A 21,155-nucleotide genomic window follows, 5' to 3' on the forward strand; every position below is an offset into this window, starting at 1 on the left:
CCTTACTAAGAAAAATATGGATGTTAATAGCATCTACCTCCCAGGATTTCTGTGAAGATAGCATGAGATAATATTTGTAAAGATATTTTTAAATTTTATTTTTAATTAATTTATAAAATTCTTTACAAATATTAAACAGTGCTCCACAAATGATGGCTATTATTAGACTATAATGTTTTCAGATTCCTACTTAAACTGATTAGCATTGATCAGATCTAAACAAGCTTCAGTTAGCTTGCTGAGGGAGATGATTTTGTGAGATTGTTTATTTGTCAATTGTTTCATTTATATATATCTTTAATTAAGGCTAACAAACATACCTTGCTTTCTGGAAGAAGCCATTTTGTAAACATAAAAACCAAGGGCCAAACATTTTGGAAATCCTTTGGAATCCCTGAATCATTACTTTGTTATTTTGTCAGGTGCACAGAGACCTTTGGTAGAATTTGGGGTGGGCTGCAGAAAGGTCAACATAACTTTTTGTGGTTGTCCTTTCAGTTGTATTTTACAACTTATGACCCTATTTTAAGTTTTCTTGACAAAGATATAGGAATGATTTGCCATTTCCTTCTCCAGTTCCTTTAATAGATGAGGAAACTAAGTTAAACAGAATTAAATGCTTTGCCCATAGTAAGTTTCTGAGGTCAGATTTGAAAACAGGTCCTACTGATTCCGGGGCTGGCACTCTATCCACAGTTGTACCTATTTGCCAACACAATATAGACTAGGTCATAGAATTATAGATTTGCATCTCAAAAGGGCTATTAGAAGTCGCCTATTCCAACCCTTTCATTTTACAAATGAGGAAACTGAGTCCAACATGGAAGAATGATTTGTGCCAAAATTTACTTCTAATATAGGAGTTTGTGGGAGAAGGGGAAGGAGCAGAACAGAGAAAGGCTTGAAAAGGGGAAATGTGATTTGAAAGTGTCTAAATTTGTGAAGAAAGTAAAGTATGAATTTGGGGAGGAGAAAGTTGGGAGAAACAGAACTATTTAAAGAGTAAACTTCAGATCCAGATATTAATTATGCTTTCTGTGATAGTAGGTTGAAAGAGAAAATGGATAAAGCAATACTCAAAGGAAAGAATTCAAGGAGAAAGAAAAATTAATTGGCAATTCATCTAAGAAAAGGTGAGTGGATCAAGTTGGTGGGCAAAGCAAAATAGTAGAATGCATTATGATATGAGGACAAAAAATGAAAAAGAAAAGCTATAAGATTGGTGCCAGGTTGAGAGGAGATAGGAAGCAAATGTAGAGTTTTTGTTCAGATGAAGGAAAGGAAGTCCTGTGCAGAAATCCAATTCCTTTAAGATAAAGATCCTTAACTGAGGTGCCTAGAAGTGAAGTACGCATATCTTCTAGTAGTCAGAGAGAGAGAGAGAGAGAGAGAGAGAGAGAGAGAGAGAGAGAGAGAGAAATTTCAATCAGTCTAGAAAGTAGGGCTAATTTTGCAATGACTTTCACTGAGTGATATTTATGTTTCTGTCCCAGCCAAGTGATTGCTATCTGTCTAGATATAAACTAAGTATAGACTGATATCCTTCATAAAAAAGAAGGTGAAGGGACTCAAGTCCCTTCTTTGGAAATACTTCTCAATATTCCACATCATTGTGGATAATGAAAAGTTGAATTATTCATAAAAGAAAACATAAAATAAGAAAATTTAGAATTCAAAAGGAAAAAACAGAATCTGAAGCAAAGAAGGGGAAATGGCCATTGTCAGAAAGTTAGATAGTGGAAGAAGGAGGAAAGAAAGAAAAGGAGAAGTGTATATTTAGAAATTCAAAAGAAAATTGAGACATTTCCTAAAGAGAATTGAGTTCTCTGAGGAGGAAGTAGCTACCTTTCTTCTAAAGAAAAAATGATATAGTACATTTAGAGAAGCTATAAGGTGAAAGCACGCTCAGTAATGGTTAGAGAAATAAGGCAAGAGTAGTGGCTGAGCAATTTGCTGACTTGATAGTGACACCAGAGAAGGCTGTTCTATTTTCCCATGTACCAAGGAAGAATAGAAAATTAGTATAATATCTTTCCTAATTTTTATTCATAGTTAAAAACATTGTTTTTCTTCAACTGGTTCTCAGGTACCATTTTTTCTGTACAATCTTGATTGTGTTTCTTTGGATCTGTATCACTTTGGTACTATGTCTCTGTTAAAGAATTGTGCCCCAAGCCTTAAACAATGCTTTAAGTTCTTAAGTTAAAGTTCAATGCAAAGACTGGATTTTTTTGAAAGGGGTTCATATCAATCTTGGCCTTTCTGTACTCTTTCAGATGCATCAGCTTAGCCTATATAAAATGAGTACCATTCATCACAGAAAATCTTAGATATTTGGGTAGCAGAAATCATCTACTTCTATGCCTATGTTTTACTACTGGGAAAGGCAAAACTTAGGAGGAGAGAGAGAAAGAGAGAGAGAGAGAGAGAGAGAGAGAGAGAGAGAGACTTACCCCAAATCTCACAACTAGAAAGTGGCAAAGCTTGGATTTTAACCCAATTCTTTCTTTTTATGCTTAAAAACCAAGTTGCTAAAGATGGGGGAGAGGAAAACAGGAAGAAATTATGTGTGGATATATAGATCTGTAAATTATCTGCTTAGGAATGATAATTGAATTCAGCCGATGATATCACCAAACATGTATGTAGATATACAATAAAAGAAGCAAGAAACATGCTAATTTGTTCTTTATTAGTTGACAGCATAGAAAGATTAGTATGGTCATTAGAAAGTTTATAAGTACTCATTTGTCCTGTAGTCTGCTGTTTTTCATTAATTGATAAGGGAAAAATCAGATCATCTGGAAACTTCACAAACTTGGCACCTTTGGAAACCAATAGAATGTGTCATTTCTTAGAAAATTTCAGATTGACTTCTTCCAATTTTTTTTCAAATAGCAACAAAATAGAGCAGCAAAAAGGGACACACACACACACACACACACACACACACACACACAATTATCGTATTTCAGAGTTTTTTTCCACAAGGATGAAAGATTTTTTTCTCATTCACTTTACATTCTTTCCATGATTAATTTGAAACAGCTTATTGCAAATTCTTCTCACAAAACAATCTGCTTAGTATGGCATAATGCTGGCACATAGAGACATTTACCCCAGATGATGACAGAATTTTAGGTTGGAATAAATTAGGGGCAGGTGAGGATAGCTAGGCATTGACCCTAAATAAGAAATAGTCATTCTTTCTACTTCTTTGGGAATTGCAAAGTAATTAGAACTCAGAAAAAATTACCAGATGGAATCCATAACTTTCACCTGCCTGGAGGATATAATACAATCTGGGACTCCTAAAATGGATGCCCCATGCATATTGTCTGAAGGGTGTCAATTATTCAGATTTATTCTCTTTTCCAAGAACCCTTAAGCAAGGAACAAAACACACAACTAGTGACTTGGTGCCCGGTGAGGAAAAAAAAAGAGTAAGGGACAAAACTCCAACAGCAAATATTCTTTGTGATTTTGGTATTGAGTTGTTCATGTTAGGGGTGGACAGATTTAGCCAGATTTGCTCCAAGAGATCAGACTTTTGAGGGGTGGAGTTGAGAAAAGGGATACAACAAGTTTTTTGGTGTCACTGACTTTATGGAAGTAAAATAACTCCAATCCTCTGAATGAAGTCTGGTAGGTAAATTTTGATTTCATCATTTCTACTATAATGTTTCCTTTAGGAGGATGCTGGCCTATTCTATATCTTGATATGTTTTCATGGGGCTCAGGAAGCCTCAGAATTGTGTCAGGAAGACAAGCCTATATTCTGACTGCCCCTTAGAAAGCAAAATTTATCATTTTTAATTGACAAGACAAGTTGAATTCAGTCAAACTAAATGTGAAAGAAGGGCAAGAATCATTGAAGGTAGTCCTAGGAGAAAATCTGCTTCCCCAAAGGCCTTTTTCACATCTAAAGAATTATAAATAGGTCATACACTTTTGAAAAATGTGACTGGGGGGATGGGGAAGGAGTGTTGTTTTTGAGTGAAAGTACCTTACTACACAAATCAATTATATGACATAGCAAGTGATATTTCCTTTGGTAATTACACATTTTCTGTTTAACAGAAGGGAAATGTTTGTGTGAAATGCATATTATTTCCAGATCATGAATTAGTGCTATTGAGGAAATGACTCACTATGTCAGGAGCCCAATTTGATTTTCTAAACCTCTTTTCTTCTTCTTTCCCCTTAGATATTTCACCAAAGGAAAATGTACACTCTAAGTCTAGAATTCTACAAAAATAAAATTAAGTCTATTGAATTTTAAAGGTCCCAGATCAAAGGAATCTTGAATCTACATTTGAGAACTAGAAATATATACATAACATTTAGCAAAAGAAAACATTATTGAAAATAGCCCAGTCTCTGAGATTTCATGGCAAGGCACAAAGAAACATATTAGTGATAAAAATGACAAATGGGAATACCTGGCTGGCAAAACATGTATAACAGATACATTTAAAGGCTTGCAATATTTATATATAAACATTCTATTCTCCATACTGCAGTAGCAAAATATAAATATTAAATGCAGTCCAAGCTGCAAAGTGTTAAAGCAATTTGTTACATTGTAAGTAAAGATGATACATTAGGAAAACCTTTTGCTTCATTAAAATGCTGTTTATTTAAGTGTTAAATAGGACCAGGAACTTTTTCCTGTGTCCTAATTCAGAAAATTGAGGCCTGCTGAACTGTAACTCTTTTATTCTATTCTGAAGTTAGGGAAGCTCTGAAACAGCTGCTCATGTGTTGGGGTAAATGCCTCATATGGGCTATAATGACATCAGGAAGTTTCCTTAATGGTCATAATGCAGATTGTGCCCATGTTCAGATGATCCTTATAAACAAAAGGAAGAAATAGTCCTAATCTGCTCCTATCTCAGCACTCCTAGAGTGCTCCCATCCCAGACTTCAACATTACCACAACCTGTTAAGTAGATTGTGAAAAATTTATACATAGACTTTTCCAATTACTGTAGCCATGATAGTGTGATAAAAGATCAGACTTAGAACTAAATGGTAGCTGAAAACTAACTAACTTCGGGACATGAACTTATTTTTAATTAGTTTGGTAACTTTATTTCAATATAATTGGTTCCTTTTGTTATTTCATGTTTTATATTTTCTCTATTTAAAATGTATTATTTTCAGGAGGGCCCATAGGCTTCCACAGACTGTCAAAAAGGTTCAGAATCCTTGCCTCCCTACCTTAAAGGCCACCTTGTCTATGATTTTCATTTAGGTCAAGAGATTGGTCTAAAGTAACAATGAGTTAGGACTTGAATGAACCTTGTCCTCTGATCACCAGTGCAGTGGTCTTTGTACTTTATTAGAACACCTCCATTAAGTTTTTATAGAAAATGTCAGTGGCCTTATGCCATGTTTATGCCTGATTATCTTGATATGGCATAAATGAAGAAAAATCTCGAGAGTCTTAGAAGAAACCTTGAGAAGTCATTGAGTCTAACCACGCACCTGAGAGAAAGAGCTTCATCTCCATCACTTCAGACAGCTCTAATAAACCAACTACTCTTTTAAGCCAAGGAAAATAGTTTCAGTGTGGCTGGCTGCTTTTAATTTATATGTTCATTGATTTCAATATTGTAAAAACTTACTGGAAGTCAAATTCTGTCCTGAGACATTCAAGAGTAACTTCTATTAAATTTGACTTGGTTTGAACCATTTCCTTATAAGCTCTCCTATTTAATATATTTGTTATCAAGTCAGGGAAAGCTTGAATAGTTGATTTTCTCAAGGCTAGTGAATATTGGGTAGTGTATTCTTAGTTGCATTTTTCTGTTAGTCATGGGAAAAACTTTCAATAGCCAAATGTGTGCTGAACATGACAACTTTCATCTGCTTATTTTATATATATATATATATATATCCTTTCATGATCTTCCTGCTCAATGTGAGTGTCCTCCTCCAAAGCAAAATTAACCTTCAATTTTTTTACATATTTTTATGTAGTCTAAGTTTTGTTCTCATATCTCCATTTCTATCATAGTACCTGTCACATAATTGGTATTTGAAAGATACCTATTGTTTGTTTGATTGCAGTGATCTGAGCTTTTTCATCCAAATTTGGGGAAAGTAACAATGAAGTTAGACCTAAAGAATGGGACTGAATCAACTGTGATTTATCAAGGTAAACTCCTCTCATTGTTTCAGCCAAACCACTCCAAGGCTATCCTTCAATCTCTCCAGGAAGGTGAGGTGAAACCAAAGACACACTTGCAAACCAAATAGAGGTGGCTGATAAGCAGCTGCCAGGTGAAATAACCATCCAGTTTGTCCACCAGAATGCTAATATCAGCAGCCAGCAAAATGGCAGGGATTCATAATGTTTATTTTGGGTCATGCTGACACACACTGAAAGGGTGACATGTCACTATTTTGCCCTTTCCAGTACGGGTCAATAAGTGCCCACTATGTTTCAGGCCCTGTGCCAAGCCCTAGGAATACAAAGAAAGGGAAAAAAAATCTCTCCTCTAGAGTAGTACACTTTATCTATTGGATAGCCCTAGACAACAAACTGTGTTTCACCTTCCTATGCCATATAGTTGTACATTCAGACTATCTCATAATTTGCTTGTTATGAGATCTCATATCGTTAACCCTATGCCTCCTTCTTCTTTTCTCAAACAAAACTATTTTTCCAGGTAACTTCTACCATTTATATATTATATTCATTTAACAAGCTATAAGGATAGCTAATTGGTACAGTAGATAGAGTGCCAAATCTAAAGTTGGGAAGATACTTTTTCCTGAGTTCAAATTTGGCCTCAGATATATACTAGCTATGCCATAATACTATGCCACTATACATACTAGCTATTGCCATAATGGCTTGCCTTGGTTTTCTTATCTGTAAAATGATCTAGAAGAGGAAATGGCAAATACCTATAGTATTTTTGTCAAGAAAATCTAAACTGAATCATGAACATTTGGGCATTATTGAAATTAAGATTTTAAGTTCCTTGAGGGCAGCAATGGCCTCTTTTTAAAAAATGAATTTTTTGTGGTTGACACAATGTCTTTCACATAGTAAGTGCTTTAAAAATATGTTTTTCCCCTTAAGTACTAAGTATTTTTAAGGCATTCTGTTTAACCCTGGGCATACAAAGACCAAAAAAATTAAAAATTAAAAAGAAAGCACATGGGTCTGCTCCCAAGGAGTTTACATTTTAACTGAGGAGACAATGTGAAAATATCTAGATATTTACAAGATACATGAAAGGCAGACACAAGGTAGTCTTAGATTGGAAGAAACTAATAATAATACTCATAAATAGAATCTATATAGCCCATTAATGTTCACAAAGGGCTTTCTATCTGCAGTCTCATTTGATCTTTACAACAACTCAGACTTGCCCAGAATCAAAGATATTATGTCTGTAACACAATTTGAATTCAGATCTCCCTTATTTCACATCTAACATTCCATCAACTCTATTATATATAAGCTTGGGGAAGAAGGATAGCAAATACTATATGTTTATTTTTTTTCTTTTTGGGAGGGGTGAGGGAGATGGATCTTATTAGTCTAGAAAAATCCCAATGAGAAAGGTTCTTCTTCCAAAGCAGATAAACACCTGCTGTAAAGATTTACATTCTCTACAATTTATATTCTCAAAGAGTAGCCTGTGATACAATATCTCAAAGAGATCATAAAAAGGAGGATAGGACCAAATGTGCACAAATGTATTAGCCTTGTTTGTAGTGGCAAAGAACGGGAAACTGAATGGATGTCCATCGTTTGAGGAATGGCTACATAAGTTATGGTATGTGTATGTTATGTAATATTATTCTGTAAGAAATGATCAGCAGGATTATTTCAGAAAGGCCTGGAGAGACTTACATGAATTGATGCTAAGTGAAATGAGTAGAACCAAGAGAACATTGTGCACAGTACAGCAACAAGATTATATGATGATCTTGGACCTGGTTCTTTTCAACAATGAGGTGATTAAGGCTGATTCCAAGAGACTTGTGATAGAGAAAGCCATCTGCATCCAGAAAGAGGATTAAGGGGACTGAATGTGTATCACAACATAGTATTTTCATTTTGTTGTTTGCTTGCTTTTTTTTTCTTTCCCATTTTTTAAATTTGATTTTTTTGTGCAGCATGATAAATGTGAAAATATGTATAGAATTGCACATGTTGAATATATATTGTGTTATATGCTATCTAGTAGAAAGGATAGAGGGAAGAAGGAGAAAAATTTGGAAGAAAATTTTTACAAATGTCAATGTTGAAAACTAGCTTTGCATGTATTTTGAAAATTAAAAAAACATAGTTTTTCAAAAAAAAGAGTAGCCTGAGATGAGGCATGACTTGCCTAGGGTGATATAGGGCAAAATGTGGCAGAAAGTATTCCTGACTCTGAGATCAGCTCTCCTCTACAATATGCTGTCTTTAGAAGGGGTGGGAAAACTTTTTCCTGCCAAGGGCTATTTGGATATACAGCCCATGGGCCAGATATTCCTCACTCCTGTTCTACAGTGATGATAAAGTGGGGGAAAAAAACAGATACAGTTTAAGAAACTTTGGGATTGTCAGAATAATATAAACATGCAATTTATTCTCTTCTGTTTATTACACATGGTGTTTAACTTGACAGATGTAACACTTGAGGGTTCTTTTTGTGGAGAAACCTGCCTGAATCAGAGAGTTTTTCTGTAGAAGGACAACTGAACTCCAAAGAACAAGTCAGCCAGTCAGCTGCTTGGCCAGTTATCTTTAAATTCCCATCCTCCTTTGTCTAGATTTTCAGTCAGACAAGAATGCAAAAAACACGGCCATCCTGCAAGAGAAATACATGCTAATTTTTGTCTGAGCCTTTTCTCTCCTTTCCAAGATCCCCTTGGACTTGTCCTAAGCAACCAGATTAGAGAAAGTCCTTTGATCAAGAGTCAAGAAATAAAAACTGGTACTCCAAAATCTCCAAATGAGGGGAATTTTTTTTCTCCTGAGGAATGGAGGAAAAATATTCATAACTGAATCTAGAAGTCATCTACTCATGTCACTCAATGTAGATTCATTTTCGACAATATACAGTGTTCACTGTTCTTACCCAAGCTTCAAGGTGATACAGTAGATATCCTCTTTGGTCAGTTTTTAGTAAAAAGATCCCTGAACTTAACATCAAATGAATTGGTTTGAAATCCATCATTTGTTAGCTCTTGAACAAGTTATTTAATCTTGAGATACAGTTTCATAATCTGTAAAATGGGAATAACATTATCACTTACCTCATGGGGTTGTGATAAGAATGAAATTGGAACAATAATATGCTACCTTTCTCAGAAGGTGATTATGAAGAAAGTACAATGTAAATATGACCTCTAAGTTACCTTTGAATCATATCTCAGAATGTGTAGTGAATAAGAATCTTGATAATAACTTGGAATTTTAGATTCACTCCCAATGAAGGTGGTGCAAATGCAAGGGTACTATAAGATTCAAATGAGACAGTGCATGTAAAGCATTTGTAAATTGTAGTGCCATAAAATTACCAATTATTATTAATGTTTCTTATGGGAGCAACCATTATTATTATTATTAAAATGTATACCCATATACTTCAAAGTTTAGTCTGCATTATCCATATTTTCTTAAGTAATTTTCTTGTAAATAATCAAACAACCAATCAAGCATTAACTTGTATTGATGATTTCTAAGGTATTTATGTTCATATTGAAAATTTAATAATCAACTTCCTCAAACATTAGATATAGAAAATCTATATCCCATTTCCTTTTTTATCTTCCACTAAAACTTCAGTTCAGTCACGATTACAAAACACTCCATTTCCAATTTTTTTGAACCTGTCCTCCTGGGTAGAAGCTGAGTCCTTGGCCAGGTGCTATGAAATAAGAAAGAGATGCTCAATGACCAAAAGTATACTAATAAGGTATTCCAGGCAAACATTCCCCAACAGTAAATACCTGGAAACCAGTACACAATGAGATGGAACTTTTCTCCTTGAATTGTGTCAGAAAACTTGGATCTCAAGTAAACGGAACTCTCCTGCTCGTCCAAAGTCAAATATTGTTCTGTTGCTCTTGTAGATTTCCAAGGTAATTCACTTTCCTCAGTAATTGGATATCAGTATCCATAGAAGAGAGAATACCTAGCCAAGTGTGGATATGTTTCAATGAAGTTTGGGATTTGTGTGTAACATTTTCCATGCTCAGTTGAGTAGTTGTTAGAAATAGAGAAGCTATCTGATGAAAAATGACCCTTAAAGAGACCATTTTATAAAGACCTACATTGACTTTCTCAAATTTAAAAATGACTATAGGTAACTTACCTTTGTTGCAAGTATAGCTTAGGGACAGCTAGGTGATATTGTCTAGATCTACACTAAAACCTAATATTTATAAGGCACCTTTGACTTTTTAAAAGCTCTTTCACATCTACAATTTTATTTCATCTTTACATTATTCCTGTAACGTAGAGGATAGATATTCTGGAGATGAGAAGTTTTAAGGGGGTATGATCCTATGATCTTCAAATATTCGAAAGATTATCATGTAAAAAAAGAATTAAATTTAATCTTTTTGGTCCCATAGGGCAGAACTAGAACTGAAATAGGAAGAAAGAAGAAAGATATGAGCTCAATATAAAGAAAAGCTTCATAACGTGTAGAATTGTTCAAAAGTATAATAGATTACCTCAGAATACAGTATGCCTGTCAGGACCGGGGATAGGGAAAAAGGATCTTCAGTTGAAGTTGAATGATTATTTATTAGGGGTGTTGTCAATGGGATGTAATTTTTTTTTAGGAGGGAGCAATTAGATTACATCTGAGATCATTTACAACTGCGTAGGTCTATGACTTTTAAATTTAACTGTGAAAAAGATCTATGAAGGGGGTAAAGCCAAGATGCTGGAGTAGGGGAAGGGAACATTATAGCATAATTTTCCCAACATTTCCTTGATTTTAACATCCCAACTTGAATTCTGGAGTGGCACAATCAACAAGCCCAAGACAGTTTTGGAAGTTGGAAGAAGTTTATGATACTGGGATGAGGTCAGCCCAGAGTGCTGGTGGTGGCAACATCAGCTGTGGGCCTTGGAGTCAACTACAATAGAACAGAAACTGCTTGTGGAGCTCAGACCAGATAAAGTAAAAGAATAGAACAACTAGTGAGAAAGAGATTACAAGGGACCTTTGTAATAACACCGGGAACAGAACAAGGTATTGTTTGGCAACTCCATTGCCTATACACAGTTCCCTGTTATAGTTCCAGGGCAGAGAAAAATGCTTACAGTGGGAGGAGAACAGGGACCCTCCCATGGTAAGGACCAGAGCATGGACAAGGAAAATAGTGACCACACTGCTTCTTGGATCACACTAGTTTGGAAGCACTGAACAATTAGTCCCCAGAATAAACAGTGAAAACAGCAGTATAAAGAAGCCTAAAGATTGGCACAATGCCTCATATGACTCTATCCCACCAAGTAAACAAAGTACAACTTTAATGTAAAGCTCAAAATGAAGAAATAGGATTGAAAATAAGTAAACACAAAAACCCCTAACCATTAAAAGCTACTATGTTGAAAGAGAAGATAAAGATACAAACTTAGGAGAAGACAATGACATGAAAAGAGTCACAAGCAAAGTCTCAGAGAAAAAAAATGCTAATTGAACATAAGTTCAACAATAATAACTGAAATAGTTTCTTTTAAAAAGCAAAAAAATTAAAATGAAATGAAAATGGTAGAGGAAAAATTGGGGAAAGAAATGATTGATACAAGAAAATCCTGCAAAGTTTGGCAAAAGAGGCACAAAAATACTGAATAAAAAAAAAAAACTAAACCTTAAAGAATAGAATTCAGATAACTCCATAAAAATTAGAAGTGGGCAAATTGAAACTAATGATGCCTTGAGACCTTAAGAAACAAAACAAAACAAACAAACAAACAAAAAACATGAGAAGAATGGAAAGGGTCCATGAAATTAATTTGTCTAATATCTCTATTTAACACCTCAAAAAACTGAAATGCCAATTAATTTACTCATATAATTATGAATGGTTTTAATTTCATCATCTGAAAATGGTCTGTTCATATCCTTTGACCATTTATCAATTGGGAAATGACTTGTATTCTTATAAATTTGACATGGTTCTTTATATGTTTTAGAAATGAGACCTTTCTCAGAAATACCAGCTGTAAAGAGTTTCCCCCAGCTTTGTATTTCTCTTTTAATCTTGTTTCTGTTGGGTTTTTTTGGCAAAACTTTTTAAATTTAAATTATCCATTTTACCTTTTATAATGTTCTCTAGTTTTTTTGGTCATAAATTCCTCCCTTCTCCAAAGATCTGATTGGTGAATTAACCTTTGTTCTAATTTGTTTATGGTATCATCCTTTATGCCTAAATCATCCATCCATTTTGATTTTGTTTTGGTATGGGATGTGAGATGTAGGTCTATGCTGAGTTTCTGACTTTTTATTATTTCCAGCAAATAGTGAGTTCTTATGCCAGAAGCTGGAATTTGGAAGTTTATCAAATATTAGATTGGTTGAGGCTTTGATTATTGTGTCCTGTGTAAATCTAATCTATTCCATTGATACATTGCTCTATTTCTTAATCAGTACTAAATGGTTTTAGTGACTGCTGCTTTATAATATATTTTTAAGTTTGGTGAGGCTAAGCCTCATCCATTATATTTTTTTTTCCATAAATTCCCTTGATATGCTTGATCTTTTGTTCTTCCAGATGAATTTTGTTATTATTTTTCTAGTTCTATACAATAATGTTTTGGTAGTTTGATTGGTATGGCACTGAACAAGTAGACCAATTTAGGCATAATTATCATTTTTATTATATTAGCTTAGCCTAGCCAGGAACAATTGATATTTTTCCAGTTGTTTAGATCTGACATTCTTTATGTGAGAAGTGTTTTGTAATTGTATTCATATAGTTCTTAGGCTTATCTTGGCAAGAATACCTGCAAATATTTAATTTTGTTTACAGTAATTTTAAATAGAACTTCTCTTTCTATCTCTTGCTGATGGGTTTTTTCAGTAATATATACAAATGCTGATGATTTGTATGGGTTTACTTCATATCCTGCAACTTTGTTAAAGCTGTGAATTGTTTCCAGTAGGTTTTTGGATGGTTTTCTAGGATTTTTCTAAATATATGAGCATAACATCTGCAAAAAGTGATAGTTTTATTTTCTCATTGCCTATTCTAATTCCTTTCATTTATTTTTCTTTTCTTATTGCTAAAGTTAATATTTCTAGTACAGTATTGAATAATAGTGGTCATAATTGACATTCTTGTTTCACCCCTTATCTTACTGGGAATGCATCCAGCTTCTCTCCATTAAAAATAATGCTTGCTGTAGCTTTGAGAAAGAAACTGCTTACTATTTTAAGGAAAGCTCCCTTTATCCCTATGCTTCCTAATGTTTTTAATAGAAATAGGTGCTGTATTTTTTCAAAAGTTTTTTTCTGCATCTATTGAGATTATCATATGATTTCTATTGGTTTTGTTATTGATATGATTGATTGTGGTAATAGTTTACCTGATATTGAACCAGTTGTGCATTCCTTCTATAAATCTCACTTGGTCATAGTGTATTATCCTGTTGATAAGTTGTTGTAATTTATTTGCTAATAATTTATTTTATTTTATTTTTATTAAAGCTTTTCATTTACAAAACATATGCATGGGTAATTCTTTCAACATTGACCCTTGCAAAACCTTTTGTTCCAAATTTTCCCCCCTTCTCCCCACCCCCTCTTCTAGCTGGCATGTAGTCCAATACATGTGAAATATGTCAAAATACATGTTAAATATAATATATATATATATGTATATATACACACATACACACACACACACATATTTATACTGTTATCTTGCTGCACAAGAAAAATCAGATCAAGAAGGAAGAAAAAGAAAAACTGAGAATGAAAACAAAATGCAAGTTGTTGTGGTCCACACTCTTTTCTCACAATTCTCTCTCTGGGTGTAGATGGCTCTCTTTATCAGTGAACAAGTGGAATTGGTTGAGTCATCTCTTTGTTAACAAGAGCCACATCCATCAGAACTGATCGTCATATAGTCTTTTTGTTGCCATGTATAATGATCTCCTGGTTCTGCTCATTTCATTTAGCATCAGTTCATGTAAGTCTCTCTAAGCTTCCCTGAAATCATTCTGCTGGTCGTTCCTTATAGAACAAGAATATTCTATAACATTCATATATCATAATTTATTCAGCCATTGTCCAATTGATGGACATCCACTCAGTTTCCACTTTCTTGCCACTACAAGCAGGGCTGCCACAAACACTTTTGCACATGTGCATTCCTTTCCTTCCTTGAATGTCACTTTGGTATATAATCCCAGTAGAAACACTGCTGGATCAAAGGGTATGCACAGTTTGATGACTTTTTGAGCATTTGCTAATATTTTATTTAATTTTTTTAACATCAATATTCATTAGGGAGATTGGCCTCTAATTTTCTTTCTCTGTTTTGTCTCTTCCTAGTTTAAGTATCAGTGCTGCATTTATGTCACAGATGAAATTTGGCAGGACCCCTTCTTTATCTTTTTTCTCACATAGTTTACATAATACTGGAATTAATTACAAGAGTATTGGAATTTCTTAAATGTTTGGTAGAATTCACTTGTAAATCCATCTGGTCCTGGAGATTTTTTTCTTAGGGAGCTCATTAATGACTTGTTCAATTTCTTATTCTAAAATGAGACTAATTTATTAAAGTAATTAGATAAATTAAAAATAATTTATTTCCTCTTCTGTTAACATGGGCAATTTATATTTTTGTAAATATACATCTATTTCAGTTAGATTAGATTACCAGATTTCCTGCCATTCAGTTTGGGCAAAATAGCTCCTAATTATTGCTTTATTTTCTTTGTCATTGGTGGTAAGTTCACTCTTTTCGTTTTTGATGCTAGAGATTTGGTTTTGTCTTTTTTTTTTTTATCAAATTAAACAAAGATCTATCTATTTTATTGTTTTTTATTCAGAAAACCAAATCTTAGTTTTATTTATTAGTTCAATAGTTTTCTTAATTTCTATTTTATTAATCTTTCCTTTGAATTTCAGAATTTCTAATTTGTATGTAATTGGAGTTTTTAAATTTGTTCTTTTTCTAACTTTTCCAGTTGCATGCCTAATTCACTGATACCCTCTTTCTATATTTTACTCATGTAGCTATTTAGAGACATAAAATTTTCCCTAAGAACTGCTTTGGCTGCATCCCATAGGTTTTGGTATGTCGTTTCATTATTGTCATTCTCTTGAATTCCAAATTCTTTATCTCCCATTCCCCTTCCTCACTCACTGAGAAGGCAAATGACATACTACTAATAATACATGTTAAGTCATGAAAAGCATTTTTTCATATTAGCCATGTTGTAAACAACAAAGAGGCAAAAAAAAAATAATGAAAATGAAAAAAAAAGTATACTAGAATCTTCATGTAGGGCTCATCAATTTTCTCTCTAGTGGTGGATACCATTTTTCACCCTGTGCCCCTTGGAATTTTTATAATTTTTAATTTATGAAATAACAGACATTTTTATAATAGAATAAAAGAAGTGATTACATATGAAGCTGCAAATCTATTATGTACAAGTTGATATTCTTTTAAAATATATAATAAAGTTATGTAACTTTCTCTTCCTCCACCTCATTTTTCCCTCTTTCACCTTATCCTACAGATGTTCTTGGATCATTGTATTGAGTGTAGTAGCTAAGGCTTTCACAATACATCATTCCAAAACTATGGTTATTACGGATAATGTTCCCCTGGTTGTGCTCACTTTACTTTGTATCAATTCATATAGCTTCTCCCAGGCTTTTCTGAAACCATTTTAATCATTTCTTAAAGCTCAATAATATTCCATCACAATTTCATATCACAATTTGTTTAGTCATTTCCCAATTTTTGAGCATCCCCTCAATTTCTAATTCTTTGGCTCCACAAAAAGAACAGTTATGAATATTTTTGTACCTGTAGATCCTTTCTCCTTTTCTTTCACATTCTTGGGATATTGGCCTAGTAATGGTATTGCTAGGTCAAAGGGTATGAACAGTTTTGTAACCTTTATACGTAGTTTCAAATTCTTTTCTAGTAACGTTGGACCAGTTCTCAACTTCAGTAATACTGCATTAATATTCCATTTTTTCCATATTCCCTCCAATGTTTGCCATTCTCCTTTTCTATTATGGTAATCAATTGATAAGTGTGAGCTAGTATCTCAGAATTGTTTTATTTTTATTTTCTCTCATCAATAGTGTATTAGAACATTTTTTCAAGTGACTATTGATAACATTGAATTCTTCTCTAAACTGTCTGTTTATATCCTTTTGCTGTGTATCAATTGGAGAATGACTAAAATTTTTATAGATTTGTCTCAGTTCACTGTATATTTGAGAAAAGAGGCCTTTATCAAAGAAACTTGCTGTAAATGGCTCTACCTCCCAGTTTTTTGCTTTCCTTCTCATTTTTGATGCATTGGTTTTGTTTGTGCAAAAATTTTAAAATTTCATATAATGAAATTTGTCCATTTATTTTGCATGATCCTCTATCTCTTTTTTGGTCACAAAGCTTCCTGTATTCATAAATTTGAGAGGTAAATTTTTTCTCATAATTTGCTTATGATATCACTATGTCTAAATCCTGTACTCATTTTGCCCTCATTTAGTATATTGTGTGAGATTATTGTGTCTACTTTTTACCAAATTGTTTTCTAATTTTCCTAGAAATTGTTATCAAATGATGAGTTCTAATTCTAAAATCTTGGATCTTTGGGTTTATCAAATAATAGACTACTATGGTCATTTACTATTATTGTATATTGTTTACCTAATCTATTGCCCCGCTCCACCATTCTATTTTTTAGCCCATACTAGATTGTTTTGATAATTACCATGTGATATAATTCAAAGTTTTGTATGACTAGGTCACCTTTCTTCACATACCTCCCCCCATTGATTCCTTTGAGATTCTTGAACTTTTGTTTTTCCAGATGAATTTTCTTATTATTTTAGCTCTATAAAAGAATTATTTGCTAGTTTGGTTGGTATGGCACTGAATAAACAGGTTAATATAAACAAGATAGACATTTTTATCATATTGGCTCACCATACCCATGAACATCTAATGCTTATCCAATTATTTTCCTATCTTTATTTGTGTAAAAAGTATTTTATAATTTTGTTCATATAATCCCTGGGTTTTTCTTGGCAGGTAGACTTGCAAGTATTTTATATTGTCTGAAGTTATTTAAATGGAATTTCTTTTCTATATCCTCTTAATGGTTTTGTTGGCTATTTTTACTTATTTTATTAAATATTTCCTTATTACATTTTTATCTGGGTTCTAGAGAGTATTGACTTACTCAGCCTGGTATATTTGATATAATAATAATAATTTGATATTGATAAGCTCTATGAAACTTTTTACTTTTAGATACTATGATCTATTACTTTTTACTTTGGATAAATGGAAGCAATATAGGAAAAATTAAATTATTTAATTAAATTATGGAATTACTTAGTGAGAATGCCATAAAAGGAACCCAGATCTCCTGTTTATTAAATCATCATTTGTCTTCCTGTATTATCTATCAATTGCTTCCCCAATTTTGGACACTTAGAAGCAACTTAAAGCCATGTTTATTATTGTTGTTGCTGTTGTTGTTATTATTCAAAAAATGACTGCATTAGAATATGAACATAGATAAGGATTGGACTTGTGATTTCATTGATATAGTCAAGTTACCTCCTGGGTGACCTCTAGCAATGCTAGTGGTTATATTCTATGAGAGGTTATTTAAATGAGAGCTTAAATGATTTGTCCAGGGTAACACAGATTTCATTATTTATGGCAAATTTAGCTGAAGATAATATCTGTAAAACTTTTAGTACAATGCCTGACATATAGTAAATAGGTGCTCAATAAATGCTTGGTTCCTTCCTTCTCTGAAGGGTTGCCTCCCATAATAATACTAATCTGATGTGTCTAGAACTTTCCGCAGTTCATCTGATCAATGCAAGAAATATGCTATAAAAGTATTATAATTATCATAATTTCCATTTTATAGATGAAGAAATAAAAGTTAATCTAGTTTAGGCAGAGCTAGTATTTGAGGCTGAGTCTTCCAGCTCCTAATTTCTGTCCTCTTTTTAGTTATATCACACACCCTTACTAAGATGAGACAGGTAGATGAAGGACTTGTCCTTCATCCATGTACATTCACTTTAGAAACAAAAGAAGAGTTTAAGCACAACATATGTTCAGTCCCAGATATTATAAGCTTAATTGTAGTTGGAAAATTCCTTGACAGACTTCCAGGAAATTTCAAAATTTTTCAGCAGTGCTCCTTTTAACATAAATCTGTCTACAATTTTTGGAGTTCTCCCTATGTCAGTTGCTGAGAGTGGGATTTTCAAAACCTCCTGTCCTCTAAAATCAGTCATTGTAATTTGACTCATGCTCAAATAAAAGCAGCTGCTATCAAATTTTTAAGAAAACTTGTTCATCTAGAATTTACAAGGGAGGAAACCTATTTGTATAAGAATATCCTGCTTTATCTTTGACTTCTTCTATTGTCACTAATGATGACATTGCTAGAGACACTATGATTAGCTGCCACAACTCTGAGAGAACAGTGTCTCTGCTGCAAATGTCATTTTGGGATCTAAGGATCAAAATAACTCTCTACTTATTTGTGACTTTAATCTTAATCTTATCTAAGAATCCTTAGTTGTTTGTATTTTAGAAAATGGTCAGCCTTCTATACCCTATACTCAGCAATTTACCCAGAAAATACCAAAAACTAGTGCAATGCATAAGTTGAAGATTCCTTTTGCAATCCATCCAAAAATATCTTTCTCTCTTCCTCCCTCCGTCCCTCCCTTCCTCTTTTCATCGTTGTCTCCCTTACACTTTTCTCCTTCTCCCTCCCTTCCTCCTTTCCTTTCTCCCTTCCTCCCTCTCCCTCTCCCTTCCCCCCCTCTCTCTTTTTCTTTCTCTCTCTCTCTCCCCTTTCCTCTCACTTCTCTTTCTTTCCTTCTTTCTCTCTCTTTCCTGTTTCTTCTTTTTTCCCCTTCTCTGTGTTACTCTTTGTCTCTCTGTTTCTCTTTTTCCTCTGTGTCTTTCTGTCTTTTTTCTCCCTCCTTTTTTCTTCACGAAAAATGGTTTCATTCATGCAGTGTAATTTTTTAAAATAAATCACAGCATGGACCTCATTCAAATTGCTATGGCTAGAATTTGGATAGTAAATAAATGGTTATTTACAGCATTGTCATTTATGATCCCATAATACATTCCCTGGATCAGGATTTAGGCCATCACAATCTATCATTTTAATTTGCAACCTACTTTTGTGGGACATCAGAAGAGTAATGAAAATTTGGGAAAAGATTTTCATGCATCCTGAGGAAAAAGATTTTGGTCTTGATGGTAGGCTTTAGATCCCTGTATATGGAAATGGAAGATGATTTTATACCAAGTTTAGGAAATGTCCCTCCCAGATATTTTTAGAGGTTTTGATTTTGAAAATCAGATAAAATCCTACAGTCACTTATTAAATAGTTATTTGCACATTTTGCAAATGTCAGTTGGGTAGGAAGTAATCATAGGATCTTAGTAGGATCATGGAACCTTGAAGGGATGTCTTTACTCCTTCATTGACTTAATGGTGATTATAAAAAAGAGTCTAAAACATTCATGTGATGACCGCATATTTTAAAATCAGCCAGAGACAGGAATTCAGGTTAGGGGAAAATCTTCAATCTTTTATTCTCAGTGGAGATGAAGAAGAATCAGAGGTAGAAGGGGATCAGAAGTAAAAGGGAACTGAGTCAAGAAGCTAGCCAGACCAGAAGCCACGAGACCAGCAGCCACCAGAACCAAACCCAGCCAGCAATCACTCCTAGCCTCTCTTCCTGCCCCTGTGCCTCCACCCACCAAAATCGTCATTTCCTATACAACACATCAGGACTTGCATAGAGAGTGTGGGCTGGGGCCATTCTTTCTCCAAGCATATATATTAATAGAGTATAGTCCAATTACTATTTAGCCTCATGTGCTTGGGACCTTAGTGTATCAACTCAAGCCTCAGCCCATTACACATTCAAATTAGATTACTTGTGTTTTAAGTGATATATTCATAAAGGGAGATCTGGAATATCAAGTGTACCTGAATAACTTCATTCAATTAAACTTAGAAAATCTGACTAAATTAATTTTTCTTTGATGGGCAAAGGTAAAGCTCCAAAAGAACCTTAGCACACTAAATAATAAGTCAATGAGAAAAAAGGAATAGTTCTTTTAATTTATGAAGTAATGCTACTAATGATTCACATTTATGTAATATTTCCTTTTTCTAAAGAATTTTCCCCACAATTATGTTGTGAAATAGGCAGTGCAAATGTTTTCAGTTCTGTATTTCTAGATATGAAGACTCTCTCTAAATTGAGGCTAATGGAATGTTGAAAGGAGGCAAGCCAATCTAGTACATAGTAGATATTAAGGATACATGTACTATGCTGTTTCATTACCACTTTGGGTCTCCATGTTAGTTCTAATTCTGGGAGATGAAGAAGAAAACACAATAGTCTCATTAAATAACTCTTCTCAGAACTTTCCTAGCTAAATTCTTAGTTACTTTAGGAATAAAAGTGTGCTAAAAACAGTAGTGGCTGGGGAAAGAAACTATTGTTAAAATTACAAATGTGAGCATCCTCAGAAATAAATACAAATCAGAGCTTGATTTATTGCTTTGTTGGAGAAAAATGTTAATAATGCAAAGCAAATTTTGAAGTGTATCAATTGTACTTCCCTTTCTTACTCCCCTCCTTACCTAGTATTTACACACTTATTAGCATACTCCTGAATCAGGAGTCTGGGGATTTACAATGAAATTTTTAAAATGGAGCTATCCCTTTACAAATACCCTAATCCAGGGTATTAATCAAGCCTTTGTATATACCAATTTTGAGAAGACTAGGCCAGAATAAACACACACTTTTCTAAGAATCTTGTAATGCAAAAGCTTGTAGTTGATTGATTCATCAGTCTTTCAAACTGTTTTTCTTTACTTTCTATGTAAAGGAGACCACTCAAAAGAGTCAAAT

At 33.6% G+C, this 21,155-nt stretch overlaps 1 long non-coding RNA gene across 1 annotated transcript in view; it reads left to right on the forward strand.

The window, feature by feature from the left end:
• The first annotated feature begins 4,880 nt into the window (after positions 1-4,880).
• The window catches only part of LOC116422088, a 40,417-nt gene continuing 24,142 nt past the window's right edge, over positions 4,881-21,155 (forward strand). Inside the window, exons 1-2 of the long non-coding RNA XR_004232676.1 lie at positions 4,881-4,944; positions 6,076-6,163. This is a non-coding gene — a long non-coding RNA (uncharacterized LOC116422088). The remainder of the gene's footprint in view (positions 4,945-6,075; positions 6,164-21,155) is intronic.

The sequence above is a fragment of the Sarcophilus harrisii genome, chromosome 3 (assembly GCF_902635505.1).
Source record: "Sarcophilus harrisii chromosome 3, mSarHar1.11, whole genome shotgun sequence".
In the NCBI taxonomy this organism is placed as follows: Eukaryota; Metazoa; Chordata; class Mammalia; order Dasyuromorphia; family Dasyuridae; genus Sarcophilus; species Sarcophilus harrisii.